The sequence below is a fragment of the Maylandia zebra genome, linkage group LG16 (genome assembly GCF_041146795.1).
Source record: "Maylandia zebra isolate NMK-2024a linkage group LG16, Mzebra_GT3a, whole genome shotgun sequence".
Taxonomy (NCBI): Eukaryota; Metazoa; Chordata; class Actinopteri; order Cichliformes; family Cichlidae; genus Maylandia; species Maylandia zebra.
The window spans coordinates 28,869,090-28,880,243 of record NC_135182.1 but is presented as its reverse complement, the minus strand read 5'-3'; the positions used below and the strand labels follow the sequence as shown (position 1 = coordinate 28,880,243).

The following is an 11,154-nucleotide window of genomic DNA, read 5'->3' as shown; positions in this document are numbered from 1 at the left end:
TGAGAACATGGTTGTTGTTCAATAATAAAATTATTCCTCAAAAATACAACTTGCCTAATAATTCTGCACTCCCTGTATAGTCCCTAAATCCATTGCTCTGTGAACCCAATATATGAGATAACACAATGTTGCTGCAGTTCATAAATTTTTAATATTTTCTTTCAAAGATTTAACTCAAAAAGGACAGATTGGCAAAAGAGCAAAAACAATGAAAAAAGAAAGAAAGATCACGAAACAACCACAGAGCAGGCTGTTAGACTCAGGCTTCTCCCCTAAACTAAAATAAGTAAATTATGAAAACAGGGGGAAAAAGGAAAACATGGAGTGATGGTACTCTGATAATTAATAAGGCTCCAAAAAATAACAGGAAAAATACCAATGCTAATAGAGCAGTGGAAAAGAGAGCTCATGCTCCACCTTCTCTGGGTTTATATACATGCAGGTGAGCTTCTGCAGGCAATCAACACTGTGGGATGAACCACAGAGGAGAGAGCAGGTTAATAACGATGATGGAAACAAGCAATAATCGTATGGTAGATGTGCCAACAGAATGAGGATATGCCAGTGGCTACAAATAAAAAAAAATTTTCTCTTCTTGCGTGTATCATATTGCCTTTTAATGCGTTACTAAGCATGACTTATGCTCGCTGGCATGTCGGGGGGTGTTCTGAGTTATATGCAAAGTGTTGTATATGTGTTTAATAAAACATGCTGCATTACATTACAGGCTGTCTGCAAACTCTGGATGCAAGACAACAAATGAAAAGTTGGTAAAACGCACTTGAAACGTGGCTGTGTGTTGGAGTTGTCTCTGTGCAGTTTAAAGGAGTAATAGAGCTGAATGAGGCAAAGCTTGGCTGTAGCCCTTAAACTATGCTGATGTGGGTACTATATCATTACAGTATATGATTACAGCAAAGGCTTAGGGAGGTGTTTTGGCGAACCCGGCTGCCAATGTGACTTACTGCTGGTGAAAGATTTTCTGCATGAATGATGTTTCTAAATCCTTCCCATTTGGAGGTGGCATCACTTAGATGGAATATTTGTTTCTGGAGCATATGAGAGGTGCCGTGTTAAATTTGCTCTTTGCCAGATTCGCCTAAGCTGCTGCTGACTGGTCGATCCGAGCTGGAACATATCGTGTACACAGGGCTCAGAGCAGGAAGCGGCCCTGCGTCAAGACTCCGATGAAGGCTCGGAGCTGGAAGTGTCTGTTTGAAAAACAAGCCCAACCCTGTTTGACCCTCCAACTCCCTGACCGACAACTTCTTACCTCATATCTGACACCTCAGTCGGCCCACCCTCCTCCAGACATACAAGAGAGTGCTCACATAGCGGATAACACCCTCACAAGGGTCATCCAAACTTTTTTTTAAGTCAGCCCTCAGATAGCGAGCTGTATTAAAATGACTTCCCCTTGTTTATTATCTTTAAGCTTCAACAGAAAGGATGAAAAAGATATCTGGCACAGACGAGGATGTGCTGCTCTGGAAACCCTCTCTGCTTCTGTTCTGGGCCAACCTCTGTGGTGCAGGCTGCATGGCAGAGGTAGCTCGTGCCCAGCTGGAATAATAAGAGCCTGGATGACACTTCCTCCATAAACAGCACTGGGGACAGGTCAGGATGGCTGGGGGGATGGGAGAGTGCAGTGAGCATCATCTGGAGGAATGCCTGTGACATGGAGCGCCACTCACAGACAAAAGGTGGAAGGAGGATAAAGGACAGAAGAGCTGTTGGCACCACTTGAAACGCTGTCCTCTCAAAATATGTCCTTTAAAAGGACAAAAGAGATAGAAACCCCCACCTCCATGTACCGAAGACCCACAGAGGGCCAAATCTGTATGTGTACAAGGGTCAGGTCAGTGTAATTATAGCACATATGAGCAGATATTTTAATTACGGTGAGAAACTGTCAGCTTGTGAGTTTGTGCTACTTGTAAGTGTCATCATGCACTTCTCATATATGTTGCTTAAGCTACAATATCATGAGACTGGTCAGCAAATGAGCAAACAACAACAACTAGCAGCTTACAATTGTCTTATTTTAAACTTTGTGAAAAAATATGTTCCAGTAACTCGTTCTCCTCTTCTGGTTATGAACCTGACTACATGGACTTATCCTGCTTTTGATTATGTAAGATACAAAGACCACACCCTGATGCATCAGTACACCAATTTTAAAATAATTAATGAAGCCATCCAAAGTTTTACCTTCATGAAAGGGAATTATTTATTTCCAGCACTTTTGATCCCTCTTACATTTAAAAATACAAAAATAAAAACACATTTAAGCTCTGTTAAAACAAAACAAAGCGAAAATTTTGACAAAACGACTATTAGTATCATGGGATCCATCAATAAACAAGCATTAGTACCCTGGATGTCTGATCTGATAATTTGCTGGAAAAAAGTGCAAATCCAATGTATCATCACGCAGAATCAGTGGTTGCACAAAATAAGTTGGAGTAAATGAAAGATCTGCTTTTTACCTACATGTTGATACCTGATTCTATATAATATCCTTATATCAATGTGAAACCTCCAAACAGCAGAGAAATTCATTATTGCTCAGCCTGTACCTTCATAAATACATATACAGCCATATCCTTGCTTCTTGACAGTAAGCAAAAAATGTTTCTCATTAAAGGTAATGATGGATTTATGAATCTAAAACCGGCCGCAGGATTTCTGGCACCGTGCCGGAGAACTTAGACCTTCCTAACCACTCGCAGCACAAATCTTCCTGGTGCAAAATGTGACATGAATGTAATGAAAAGTCCAAAAATCCTTCTCTACTTATCTGCACAGCCATTCAGTGGGCTGGACTGGGTCCTTTGACAGGATGTATGTTTGACACGTCTGCTCTAAATACAGTCACAAGTCCTTTTCTTCCCCTTTTCAAAGCCGACTAAGGACCGTGGCGGAGCTAGGAGGAGACTTTTGTTTTAGTTTCTTTAATAAAGTGATTACAATCAGTTTGAGGCTTGTTCTTATGTCTACTTCTATATTAAAAAGGAAAAGAAAACCCAAACGAATAAAATGCTAAATAAATGGCGATGCAAACATGGGGTAAAACAGCTAGCACACATGCTAATAGCTTTCAGGAACAGCATGCGACAGCAGACGAGACCACCCACACCTTCCTTTAGCATACAAACTAAATTAAAACACTTCCCAGGGGCCGCCGCACTCTCATAAAACCCAAACCACAAATTTCCCAACTGTCTCCAGCTTTATCACCTACTGTAGGCACCGACATCCCCCCAGCTTGGTGGTTTTCATTAACTCGATATCCTGTCAGGCCCCCTTTTTGACCTCCTGGGAAACCCCCCCCCCCGTCTCCTGTGCCATGATACTGTGTGATGTAAGCAGGGTTGAGCTCACCTGTGGCTCACTGTAATGAGATATGTGATGAATTTCTATGGCACAGTCCCAATCATGGAAGGGAGGGGGGTCCTCTCTCTTTTTTTTTTCTAGTTTTTCAGACCAAAAGAAACCCGTAACTTTTATCTGTTTTTTAAGTGGAAACTTTTTTATGTCAAATTCATTTTTGAGCTAATTCCACACTCTGTTGATAAGAAATAGAATTACACCATTTAGTACACATGACTTGAGCCTGTAATGTTTTATCACCAATCCGGGAAGCAAAAGAATCCTAATTGTGTTTTTCATTTGGACAAATTTGTCTGTGGCCCCTGCAAGAGTAATTATCTCCCACACGCGCAGGCTTAATATCACTTTGTAAAAAGTGCCTTATTAAAGAGCTCTGTGATGAAGTCGCACCATTAAATCTGTTGGCAAGAGGGGAGCGAAGCACACCGCGCCGACATTTCAGGACACCTCCACGTCCTCGGCTTCGGCTTGCAGTAAATTACTCGTTTGCGAGTTCATTAGCACGGCCTAAAACAGAGGAGGATTAAATGAACGTGTTGATGTGGAGCTACAGCACAAATGGTCCTGATTGTAAATTCGCAGAATAGACCGATAATATTGTGGTTGTGTAAGCTTTGTTACACCTATTATACTGAGATCACATAAGAAGTATGTCACCGCTGAGAAAGAAGATAAAAGTCAGTTAACCTCCCTTTGAAGTCGGTAATCCCTCCCAGATATGCTGGAAGGTACAGGATTATTACTGATATGAGAAGTGAAGTAGAGCTGGGGAATTTATCTCACTCATTCAGGGTTTGTTGACAGCTACGCTCTGTACATGTTTTCCTGCTGAATAATCCAAAAACAACCCCGTACCCACTGTGTTTATGATACCAGCCCATAGCTACGATGGATGCCACAGAAATTGAGATGGTTAAAGGTGACACTTAAGACGAATGACTCAGTAATGCCCTCACATCACTCACTGCTCGTAAGCAAGAATTATTGCTGCTTTTCCTCTCGGCTGTTTTAGCATCAGCTGCTTCGGTTGCATGGGCCACACAGAGTCTCAGTTAGCAACAAGCTAATGGAAAAAAGTTAAGTCTCAGCAGCTGCAGAGCCAGATGTTTTTCCCAGGGGTTGGAGGAGACCAAAACACAGCTCTATGATTTCTGTATATTTTTCCAAAAGTAAACAGTTTTTCCAACATGTTATCTAACAGCAACAAAATCAAAAGAGCTAAAGCAGGTTTGTTCTACTTTTGCTTTTATTCTGCCATGCATGCTGTTGTAAATGTAGCCCTTCATATTCAACAGGACCAAAATAATACGTTTAAAATGTGTTTTACGTCTTACTCGTTGCTTACTGAGATAAATCAAGAAGCACAATCTAAGGCTGAAAATTGCAGTTTCTGTGGAAACTCCAAAGCCTGCAGTGTCACTAATGTCCACTAGAGGCTCAAGCAATGAGTTAGTCCTCATAGACTGCAATGTTAAAATGTCCAACTTCAAAGTAGAACTAAACATGTTTACAGCCTGCTGCAAAAACAATTCTGATGTCTGTTGCTAGTTAACCTCCTTTGTAATAACTGTAGAGATCAATCTTTTATAGTACTTAACCATATGCACACTGGCTTAAAGTTGGGGGTGTGACCTCGTTGACTGACAAGTGTATCCGATTATTAAGTGATGACGTGACGAATCCTACTTCCGGGCCTAAAGTAGTCTGCGTTTAATATGGCTTTTGTGTTGTTAACATGTTTAATGCTTTGTATTTTCTTCTATTTAATCTCAAAAAGCTCCTAAAAAAAGTCAGTGATCCCTGTTGACCTCCCTCGGCTTTTATTACCGCTAATCATTTATTTAAGCTCAGTTTTTAAAACCTTAGGATGTAACTACAGCCCAGCCCATGCAGCAGTATATGAATGACTAACCTCGTATTGTGGATGGATTATCTCAGTTGTTCTCCTGGCTGAAGTTTGGTCCTTTTACAGTATCCTGCCATGCGATTACATTTGTTCCTGACCACCGAGAACACTCACGTTAACGTTTATCAAGTCGAAAAAAAGTTAGCTTGTTTATATTATGCTAACATAGCTGTGTCGCTAGCGGTCACGTAGCACATCGTTATATACCAGCTAGCCCAACTTCAGTAACACTACAAACGTCACTGCTGTTTAGTTTTCTGTCTTCATTTATGTTGGAAGTGATAGCAAAGCTGTACGTTTTAATTTGTTTCCAAACCGCCGCAGTCAGGACATGCTATATTGTATTTAGATGGAAGCTAGCGAGCTAACTTCCTGCTAACTTCTAACTCCGTTAAATGTCATAAATTCCGTTTTCATGAATGCCTGGATGTTAAACTCAGTTGTTACACCTGGTAGAGCAGAACGCTGATAATTTTATTAAAGATGAAAACTTTAGACAGTGTTTTAACTCTCAGTAATGCCACAGTGATCATTTGGTATATGGGCCTGCAGCAGAGTTTAGGCCCAGACACGGCTAGTGATGTCAGACTGAATGATCGGATAGCGACATAGGCAGCTGTAGCTGCTAGCTGTCTGCTAGGCTTCACTTCATCTAATTGGAGTCCCTGAACTGGACATCTGGACCATGTTTGTGCTATTGGAGCATTTTGGAGCATTTATAATGCAATTATTCGACTAATAATATGGCTGCTGTGCAGTTAATTGTAATAATAAATGATTCAAGAACTCTAAGCTCCAATTTATTCGATTGAAATGTGACCATTTTATTTGTCATGAGCAGTGTTGGTCAAGTTACTTGAAAAAAGTAATCAGTAATTAATTACTGATTACTCCCCCCAAAAAGTAATCCCGTTACTTTACTGATTACTTATTTTCAAAAGTAATTAATTACTTAGTTACTTAGTTACTTTTTAAAAACACGATTTACAACCTGAAGAGGTGATAAAGTGATAGATCTTTCAGCCCAATTCTACTTTTTCTACATAATCCATCATACAAAATGTAATCAAATGGAAAAGTCTCTTTTTTTAACTTGTTTTATCAGTTTTAATCTTTTAACTTTATGCATCAAGCAAAACATTTAATTATATGCAACATTCTCTGACTTGCATAAATTAGTTTAACATTTAAACCTATTTTCTACACATTCCAGCACATAAAATAAAATATTTTTTGTGTTTTCACTCACTCTTTCAAACAGATGCAAGTAAAACACAGCAGAAAATAAATAAAGTCAAAGACTCAGCGGTCCTTTTGCTCTATTTTCACCTGTAAAGCAGGAGCAGGGTAGGCGGAGGGTTACCCTGGTGTAGGTGTGCTGCGGTCAGTTGAAGAATCTGCGCGAGTGTCTCTGTGAGTTTCCCATCACGTTGTAGCTACTCGGTGCTTGCTCGGAAGTTTAGGGGTTTTTTTCGCTGTAAAAAGAAGTTTTCTTCCCACGCACGATGGACGCTAATGTTTTTGTCACTTTTTATGGAATCAAACTCAAAGTAAGGTCAGTACTTCCACACTTTAAACGCTGCACGCTCATACTCTCTCCTGTACTCGATATATTATCCATTGTTGATCTGCACACAGCTGCTGTCACCAACGTCGCACTTGCTTACGTCACTGTCATGAGACATTCTCGCAAAAAAAATCACGGTTTTAGTAACGCAGTAACGCAGCGTTTCTACGGGAAAGTAACGGTAATCTAATTACCGATTTTGCAATAGTAATCCCTTACTTTACTCGTTACTTGAAAAAAGTAATCAGATTACAGTAACGCGTTACAAGTAACGCGTTACTGCCCATCTCTGGTCATGAGCGCTAATTAACAGGTACCGTTGCTTGTGTATTGCTCTAGTTTCCTAGCAAAGCTAATTGTGATCACATCTGGCTCCAAAAACCAACATGGGAGCTCTATTCAAGGCTTAAAAATTTAGCTTTACAACCATCTGGATGACGTGTTTTATAGTTTACAGTCCCAGGAATCTGATCCACAGTCAGCGGTGTTTAGGGGAAGAATCAATAAAAGTCCATAGGTTCTTGTGTCAATGCTTTTATATTAAGCAGCACTGCTAATAGAACTTTTGTTACAGCTGCTTTACAATAAAGACCTCTGGTGGACTTTTCTAATGGCTGTGCTGTAGCAGGAGTGAAATTCTAGGATTTTATTTGGATGTTACTGAGCACTAATTATCTGTCTCTGTGTGAAGCTCTCATTGCCATTAAGTATGCAGCTTGCTAGTATTAACAGATTCTACCCTTTCATCTATATACCGTCACTTCTGGCTTGTTAAAATCAGAGAAGTGAAGCTGTAAAGGTAAAGTTTGGCCTCACATTTTAACGGTGTCCTCATAGCAGCTACATGTCAACAGTCTCTGTTGCATGTTGATGATCTTACCACATTGGGCTTTGTGAGCATCTGCAGCTGAAAAACATCCATTTGTGTCCAGTTTAGTGTTTGGTTTTGGCTCCCAGAAGCCGGCAGGTGCCCAGCGTGACCTCAGACACCTGGTTTACCTACTGGTGCCTGATGCCTCTTCACCTGCGACATTTAACCCCACTGGAGGATTGTCAGACATCAGCTGTAGCTTCTTTGTAGACACTTCCACAGCCAGTCTGACTGAGGGACTCGCAGTGCTGTGTAGCATCCGTGCAGATGTTTGTCATAAATATTCATAAAGCTGCCTAATGACAATCATTACTCCAGTTCAGTCTGTTTGCCTTGGCAGCGTCACAGTGAAGCCCGTTGCCAGAGCGGCTCTTGAACTCTGCACTCCAGTGGCTGGCATGATTGATTGGGACTGTCATCACAGGAATCCTCCCGTCGTGCTCGCTCACACAGCCGGCCAGACAAACATATGACATGCAGCACAAACAGAGGTAAGACAACGTCATGAATAGTCATTCTATTCACCGATGTGAACCGCCATTAATCTCCGAATCCCTGTGAGCGCACTTCCTCTGAGGTGTTCCAACATGCTTGTGTAGACGGGGAAATGTTGGTGTTTGCATCCTGTTGAAAGGACCTCTTTCACGGTTGGCAGGGGCCCACTTTTCTTCCCATAATCCTGTGTGAAAAGTTTAAAGCAAACATGACTTACCTGAGGTCAGGATGGGAGGGAAAGGTGAGTGGGAGAACATAGAAAAGAAGGTGGATTTTTTTTTGAAAGTGCCTAAAGAGAAAGCAGGATGTTGACGGAGTGCTTTAAGGCAGTCTGAGAGTGGATAAGGGTGAGTGGAGCCCGAGGTCCTCCCCTGCCCCGGCTAACTGTAAGTGCTTTAATGGCAGCCAATAAAAGTGTGAGGGGTGACTGGCTGCAGACCTGCCTTCTCCACTTCTTTCTGCCGCTTCTCCGTCCTCTCATTTTCTCCGGCCCGCGGCTGCCGCCCGCGCCCCTCGCTCTGCAACAGCCCCATCTGCGAGCGCAGCCTCCATAAATCTAAAGGGATTAAAAAAGCCCAGCTGTGGGTCGCCTCCAAATTAAACTCAGGCAGAAGCCACTTAATAATCCACAGGAGTGAGATGTGGGAGAAAGGAGGTAAAAACGGGGGGAAAGCATTGATTTTGGCAGGCGCACACACGGAGTAAATATAAATAAACACAAGCTCATAAATAAACAGACGTATGAATCTTTCACATGAAAAGTACAGGCTGACATCCACTGATGAATATCAGCTTTTTATATTAAATCTCTATTTGCTTTCCGATCACTTTACAGAGATGTGTAATTTTCCTGTAAGCCTTCTCCGAGACTCTTTGGCTTTTTCTTAAAAGTAAAATGTGTAGAGCTGTATTTTGTCCTCTGACAGCACAGATGTGGCAAACTCAGACACATCTCAGAGTGTGTGTTTATATCTAGGCGGTTTCCGTGGCTCGGGCCGTCCTGAATCCCCTCTCCGGGGACACAACAATCAACAGAGAGCGTCTCTGTGTGTTTGCCTTTGAAGACAGTTGCATGCTTCTGTTTTCATTCTTGAAAATATATAAATGAGATGCTTTATCTGGCCATGATCTACATGCTACTACTGTTAACTTTCACTTCTCTAAAACTTTCCCACTTTCCCCGGGCTGAAGGTAGTGGGAGGTGAGAGTGCACGAGGAGGAGTAGCCGCCGTTTTTCCTCATTCACCTCTCCCCGGCTCCTTTGGGAACCTCTGTTGGCACACACACTGGTGTTTGTTTGAGCTGCTCCACAATACTCCCACTCAGCAGGAGAGAACTTCTAAGGGGTGTTGGATTGCACCTTGTGGGTTTCTGTGGCGTTGTGAGGCGAGCAGAGAGAGCAGAGCAGGGCTGCAGCCTGGGGATGGCGTACAGATTAATCAGCTCCTGAGGGCAGACTGGGCCCAGTGTTGCGCATGAAAGCACTGGAAAAAAAATGGACACTGGATCTCTGGTTCCTTGTTAAGATCCGATAACTTAATCTGTCTGTGCGAGGATAAAGGTAATCCAGAGAGGAGGGAAGCCCGGATGTGGTTTGTGGAAGATGAATTTAAGCTTGGCATCTTTGAACAATGTGTTTAGAGGTTTGTGACGTGTTGAATGAGTCAAAGTTCACCGGAGGAGTCGTTTCTGAAAAAGTGGTAGGTTAATGAATCAATAGTAATGTACAAGCGAAAGGCCCTGGACAAAGCAACATTATGCAATCCATCCATCCAGTTAAATTTCAGTTCATTTCTATAGCACCAAATCATAACAGCAGGCTCCTCAAGGCGCTTTATACCATAAGGTAAAGATCCTACAATAATACAAAGCCGCATTACGCAATCCATCCAGTCATCCATCCTATCAGGTACCCTAGACCAGCGATCCCCAACCTTTTTTGCGCCACGGACTGGTTTAATGTCAGACAATATTTTCACAGACTGGCTTTTAAAGTCTTGCTGATAAATACAACAAAATAAAATGATACGACCAAGGCAAAAACTGTGGTGTTTTGTAAATATAATAATAAACGCGATTTCACGAACGCGTGTAATTGTGTAACTTTATTAGCAGCGTCCTCCTGAAATGCGCCAACAACATTGAGAATAACATCCTCCTCTCTGCCTCCATGCTCTCTGGTCGCTAAGGTAATGCGTAAATATTTATTTCAAAATAAGACACACAACTACAACACAGGAAAAGACCCAGGGAAACAGAGTTAACGATAAAAACCCCAAAAACCACACCCAAGCCTCAACTCTTGCGGCCCAAACCACTCACGGATGGGTACAGGTCTGTGGCCCGGGGGTCGGGGACCACTGTCCTAAATTACAATGTTAGAGAAAGAAACTCAACAATCAAACAAACAAGCAGCGGTGCTGGGGAGGAAGAACTACTAGGACCAGGCTCAGGCAGTGACAGCTTCCCTGAACCTCGAGGATGAGAATGAAAGAGAAAAGAGATGCTGAGTTGTTCAGACATTAGGCTAAAACTCGAGTCCGTGAAGAGAGACACCAAACTGACATTAAAGCTCTGAGGTCAAAGTTCTCATACGTGAACAGGTCAAAATATGTTTTTTATTTTAGAAATTTGTTCTCACAAGTTCTGGAAGTCAAGCAAGGAACTAAAAAAAAAGTCACTTTCTTCCTCTTGTTATTTTCTTTTCAAATTGGGTGTGTAGTTAGGGTTCCTTGTCATCATCAGTGAGGACCTAGAGCCCAGTGGGCTGAATTATAGAGAATTTGACAGAAGAAATAAAGCTACGGTGTTTGTTGGAAGTCTGAGAAATCCCCAGTGTGTTAAAGCAAACATGGCAAAATAAAAGAATCGTAAATCTACTGTTAGTAGAACTTTGTAACCTCTTGGTTGAATGTAGAGCAT

The 11,154-nt window shown here is 41.9% G+C and overlaps 1 long non-coding RNA gene across 1 annotated transcript in view; it reads left to right on the top strand.

Annotated features, from left to right (window-relative positions):
- Positions 1-6,542: 6,542 nt before the first annotated feature.
- The window catches only part of LOC143413077 (uncharacterized), a 94,982-nt gene continuing 90,370 nt past the window's right edge, over positions 6,543-11,154 (top strand). Inside the window, exons 1-2 of the long non-coding RNA XR_013093644.1 lie at positions 6,543-6,854; positions 8,078-8,228. This is a non-coding gene — a long non-coding RNA (uncharacterized LOC143413077). The remainder of the gene's footprint in view (positions 6,855-8,077; positions 8,229-11,154) is intronic.